Source organism: Salvia miltiorrhiza, chromosome 3 (assembly GCF_028751815.1).
Source record: "Salvia miltiorrhiza cultivar Shanhuang (shh) chromosome 3, IMPLAD_Smil_shh, whole genome shotgun sequence".
Classification (NCBI taxonomy): Eukaryota; Viridiplantae; Streptophyta; class Magnoliopsida; order Lamiales; family Lamiaceae; genus Salvia; species Salvia miltiorrhiza.
In genome coordinates this window covers 28,848,899-28,855,014 of record NC_080389.1, presented here as the reverse complement: position 1 = coordinate 28,855,014, position 6,116 = coordinate 28,848,899, and the positions used below count along the sequence as shown (strand labels likewise).

General features: G+C 38.7%; 1 long non-coding RNA gene across 1 annotated transcript; it reads left to right on the top strand.

Moving 5' to 3' along the window:
- Positions 1–1,227: 1,227 nt before the first annotated feature.
- LOC131014031 (uncharacterized) lies at positions 1,228–4,271 on the top strand. The gene is made up of 3 exons (XR_009097951.1): positions 1,228–1,485; positions 3,454–3,515; positions 4,028–4,271. It is a non-coding gene; the product is annotated as an uncharacterized LOC131014031 (long non-coding RNA).
- The last annotated feature ends 1,845 nt before the right edge of the window (positions 4,272–6,116 follow it).

Below are 6,116 nucleotides of genomic sequence, written 5' to 3'. Positions count from 1 at the left end.
ATTGAATTTATGTGATTTATTTGTTAATACCTTTGTGCCTTCCAGTTTCTGATTCATAATTCCTGGTGCTTGTTTTCTTGTGAACTATCTGATCAATAGTTTGCATGTTTAGCTATTCGGTTTGAGACCTAGCGGAGATAACTGTTTAGTGGATTCAGGAATGTATGATATAATTTTAACCTTGAGACCTAGCTGTAGCACCCCGTACTTTTTCCTTATGTTGTAAGATAATGTCTTAACACTATTGAGAGAACTGAGATGTCGAGATGCGAGACTTTTTTTTTTTATGACCAAATAAGACAGTTGTCTTTTAAATAGAGATACGAGTGACTAAACCGATGATAGAGTTAGGATGATGAGATTCGAGAAATGAGCTGAGATAGAGATGCTGATTGAATTGAGCTGAGATTTTATTTTATTTCCGATTACCGGGAATAGATTTACCAGATACCGAGTTATCAGAGATTGACTGACCTATTAAAGAAAATAGGAATAATGAGTCTGACATAGAGTCGAGGAAGAAAGAGTGAGAACCCTGATGAAAAGAGTCGGTCCGAGAGACGTCTAGTTTGTATGTGTTTGCCGACTGCTTTGATGTGACATTATGTGAAATTACGTGACTGATTGATTATGTGATTTTCGTGATGTGTGTCACTGTGACCGAGTTATTATGATTTTTATTCGAGACTTTAGCATTTGGAATTTTGATTAAGTTTCCAAAGCAAGTATGGTTTATTTTTATCGAGAAATCGAATGATGCCGGTTTATGAAAATTTTTCCAAGCATAATATTTTTAAATTATTTTTCCTACGAAGAGGAATATTATAACTGAGTGAGTGCACTAATAATAGTGCTAAAATTATTATTTTGGTCACATGAATAATTATACTATGGTATTTTTTTTTAATGAGTGACATTTCCATAGTTATTGTGATTTTTACTTGATCACCCTTCTCACACTTTATTTTAATTTCTCTACCATATGTTATATACCTCAAATTACTAAGTGTAGAGATTGGGAGAGTAGAGAGTGAGAGTATATTATTGAGAGAGTAAGGATTGAAAGTGTAGAGATTAGAGAGAGAGAAGTGTAGAGATTAGAGTGAGAGAGAGATTAGAGAGAGAGAGATCATCCATTAATTAGCAAATATTCCCTAAGATTTGAAAATCTCCTTTAAAGATACACAAGATCAAACACAATCTTGCAAAGCTAATTCCTCTCTCTCCCTCACTTGAAATTTTCGAAACTCACCTCTCTCCCTCACACACAATTTTCGCCCAACACACACTCATCCCCTTCATCTCTAAATTCCACCATTTTCCTCCATTGATGAAAACCTTCGAAGCTTCCAAAAATATTACCAAACACCTCAAACCACTCTAATATCTTCCATAAACATATTCTAGCCACTTTTGATCAAGAGAATCCTTGAAGAAGAAGCTCCAAAGTAGAGTGAGAAAGTGAGAATTTTGGTGAGAATTTGGGTAAGTGGCCATGTTTTTCTATAATTCTTGATTGAAGGATGTTGTGTGAGTGTATTCTTGAAAGATGAAGCAAGAAAATCACCCCCTCCCTATTTCTCTAAATTTTCGAAAAAATGGGTCTCCAACCCTTCAAAAATTTTCTTTTTCTTTTCTTGTTTTGAGGTGAAAAATGAGAGTTATGTGATGTGTATTGATGATTGAGGTATGTTGTGAAATATGTGCCTTGATATGTGAAAACTTCGATGGGAGTTAGTTTACCCAAAAATGGGAAATTTTGAGTCAATGAGTTAATAGATAAATTGATGATGTAAATGAGTCTATGAGATGTATATGATGATGATTGATGGAGTAATTTGAGTATATGATGTCCATTGGAGTTTTTGATGTGAGTTAGTTTACTAAAATTAGGGATATGTGTATATATGCCCTTATATGTAAATTGATGGTTTTTAAGTGAGATTAATTGGTTAAAAATGATAAATATATGAATAGATTAAAGATTCATATGTGTTTGTAAAAATTTCGAAGAGTTAGTTTAGTAAAAATTAGGACTTTTTGGTCTATGTGTTATTTAAGTGATTTTGCTTAAGATATATGTTTTTAAGCATGATAGTAGTGTCTTAGTATTTTTGATTAAGTCTATTGTAGGCTAAATAAAATTTTGGCTTGGTTTAGTTTGTATGAGTTTTGAGTTTTGTATGATGTGAGTTTGATGCTTGATAAAATGAGGTCAATTTGCTCTATGATCATTATGAGAATTTTATCCATGTTTTGCTAAGAGTTTTATGTTGATACATGGATTTTCATTAAAATATAGTTTTTTGATAAAAAGTGAATGAATATGTGAATAATGAGTTATATGATGTAAATGATCATATTTGAGTATTTGAGAAATTTCGAGCATGATATTGAAAAGAGAATTTGTTAGATACGTTCATTGAAGTGTTTTCTATGAGATTTGAGTGGATGATGAAAGAAAAGAGTCGAGATTGAGTATTACGAGTATTTTGTTGTATTTGAATGTTTTTAAGTGCTATAAGTGCTTAAAATGAGCTTTGATGAGTTTGCTTTGTTTAAATGAGGAGTTGAGCATGTTTGCTTGTGTGTATGTTTCGGAGTCGTTTTTCACGACGCACTGACCTACTGTTTTCGAGGGGTTTTTGATACCCAAACACCCTAAAAATTTTATGGTAAGTATATTTGAGAGTCTTGAGCACACCGGTAAAATTTCAAGTCATTTGGACTTCGTTTGCTATTTTTATAAAATGTAAAACTAAAACTGCTACGTTCTGCCGAATTGTTCGGTGAGTAGCCAATAGAGTCATCGTTTCCAGTTGACAACGTTTTGACAACGTTTACCACAACGTTTTTGACAACGTTGACAACGTTTCCAGTTGACAACATTCGGTGAGTGTCTTAGCTAAGTACCCACAAAATTTCAGACCGTTTTGACAACGTTTACCATTTTTCAAAAATCAAACTTTTCGGTTGCTAAACACTGCCGAATATGGTAGACTGTAGTAAAACAGTCATATCTCCTAAAATACTTGGAGTTTTTTATCCTACTTTTTTTTAAATGAAACTAGACTCGAAGAGGTTTCTTTTGGTATGAGTTACGACCCCAGGAGAGTTCTGTACAGAGTCTGGTGAGGTTTTAAAGTTGAGTCACTGCAGAGTAAAGTTTGTTTTTGACTTGTTTATGTGTGTTTTTAATATGCTTAAGTGTTTATACTTGTTTATATGCTTGATTGCTATGATTTTGAGCCGAGTTGAGAGTTAAGTCGATAATAGGACGTGTGAATCCTTAGAAGCCGAGTATACCTAGGGATCGAGTTTTAACGGGTAAATAGACGTTGAGTGAGAAGTTATAGTTAAGATGAGATTGGATTTAGAATTGAGTTCTGACTAAGGTTTGTTTTATCACATGAACCTTCGATGACGATGACGATGTGATGATGACATATGAAGGCCCGAGCGAGACGAAGAAGTAAGTTGCCTGATTTCTTTCCAGAATAAGCGAAGGACTTCAGGTGGGCAATATTTTGAGTATATGTTTATCATATGAGCTTTCTAAAATGATTTTATGATGTTACGAGATTAACAAATGTTTTGAGATAAATGATATTTGAGAACTGTTTGACTTGCCAATTTTTGATGTTGAGCTTGTGTGTTACCCTCTACTGATGAGATGAGACGATTTCAGTCCTGCCACAAGCGGGATTTTGTGCACAGAGGTGACTGTGAGCCGTCTTCGGGTCGGCCGGTCACGGTACTTGAGAGGGAGGCCTACTTCTCAGTACCTTTGATGATGAGTAGTGGATGTGGTACATACATGATGAATGTTTAAACTGCGCAGTTACTTATTTATGATGTTGATTATGAAAACTGCATGCACAGATTCATTGATGCTAACTTATTTCTGTGTATTGCTGAGATGTGGCAAGCTTCAAACTTATAGCTCTAAGAGCATCTTTCTTGTTTTTCGGCTTTTGCCCACTGAGTATTATGTACTCACGCCCTGCATATATTTCTAAATGTGCAGGCTAAGCAGGGAGCGAGATTGGTCTGGTGCTGATGGGGGAGAGTTTCAATTGATGTAATTTAAATTACTATTTTGCCCTTATGATAATAGAGTCTTGATGTTTGAGATACTTAGTTTTCTTTTGGGGATCAAGCAATACACTCACGGTTATGTGTCTTCATACATATAATCGGTTCGCCTTTTGCTGCGATACTCTGCATATTATGCTTCCTTATGAAAAATGAGCTATACCCGTTTTGTTTTTGTTCGTGAAATTCCTAATAATTAAAAAGTTATGACAATGTTGACGATTTTACCCTTGGGCTAATTTTATAAGTTTTTCCTTAGCATGCTTTGACGTGAGCTTCCGCATGACGTTCACCTAGTTCTTCTTATCTTTTATTCTTTAAAAATAGTCGTATCGATACTCGTACCCCGCTATTACTAGTGTCGGGTTTTCGGGCTGCGACAAGGTGGTATCAGAGCAGGTCATCTGCTCTGAGTCTATTGCTTGACTGAGTTGAACCTTTGAAGGCTTCTACTCTTTTAGAATTGAGTACTAGTCTAATTTGAATTCTTAGACTAATTTGAGAGAGTTAGTTTGAAACGAAACCCCAGCACCCCATCTCCTCCGGCTTAAACGAGGTAAGAAGTTGATGTTGTTTCTTGTCGCTTTCTTGATTGAAAGTTGAGTTTGTTTCACTAATGAGTTATGAATTGTTTTGATGACGGAATTGTTTGAGAGGATGGAATCTGATATGAGGCAGTTGATGTGGAATATGAGGAGAAATGTTGAGGCTAGTATAGCTGATGCCCCACCATATCAAACGAGGACGGGTATGTTGTTGATTGAGATGTACCAAGTAAGTTTCGTATCCATTTTCTAATGAACGTGATATTTTACAGGATGCAGAGTCAAGAGGAGGCATCGATACAGAGACGATACAGCGAGGTGATGCGCCGATGGTTCAGGACTACTGGACTGCGAGAGGGCGATACTCTTGGGGAGTTTCTAGCGTACTACCACCGACGTTGGTTGGAGGCTAGTGCCCATGGGATAGACGAGGCTGAGGCTATCACTCACCTGATTCCACAGTTGCCACTCGGATGGCAAGACTGGGCGGCTTCGCTGGTGCCGCAGTATATCAGGAGGACTGAGTTCGGGCGGTTAGTGAGCGCCGATTTTTGTGGTTTCATCGCGACGTTGACCCACCGCTATTTTGCTTTTGACGAGCCACCTCCACCGCCGTATGGACAGTTAGAGGGACCAGCCCAGGGAGGGGAGCTAGTTGTTGTGCCCCCACTTTCCGGTGAGCCGTTTCCGATTGCACCTCCACCCCCAGTTGATCCGATGCCAGTTCTATCTGAGCCTGTTATTTCAGAGCCGACTATCTTTGAGACATACTCTCCAGTGGTAGAGCATGACCCGTTTTCATTTCTATCACTCATTCCTTTTCCCAGCGCCGAGTTACCGCCTTGGGATTGGACACCGGCGACGGCACCTTCGCCATTGCCACCTGTTGAGTCGGCGCAGCCGATTGTTTCTACTGAGCCCGAGATACAGTATGTTCCCTTCGATCCATATCCGAGGGTTGCCCCGTTGCCTGAGCCTGGCACTTTGGCCTTTCAGACGTATATGCATTCGATTTTATACCCACCGTCCCGAGACGCCCAGGAGGGAAGTTCTCGGCCCATACTCCTTGACAGTGATGAGGAGGACCCGGATGAGGAGACTCCAGAGATGACGGTCGGATACGGACGGACTCAGCCGTTGCAGCGTCACACTACAGCCGATGGAGCCGAGACATGGGTACCTGTTCCCGAGGTGCCGGTTTTTGGACCGATGATAGACACTGACGTTGAGGACGAGCCGAGTGATGACAGCGTCTATCGACTGATTGACGAGTACGGGAGTCAGGAGGCAGAGCAGAACGAGGAGACAGAGCCGAGTGAAGATATGGATGATGACGAGGCGACGAGCAGGGCTACAAGAGATGACGACTGGTGACCACGTGTACTTAGTAGACGCATACATATGTATAGATGCATAGTTGATATATATATATATGTATATATATATAGGTAGAGAAGCATAGTATAGTGTGTATGT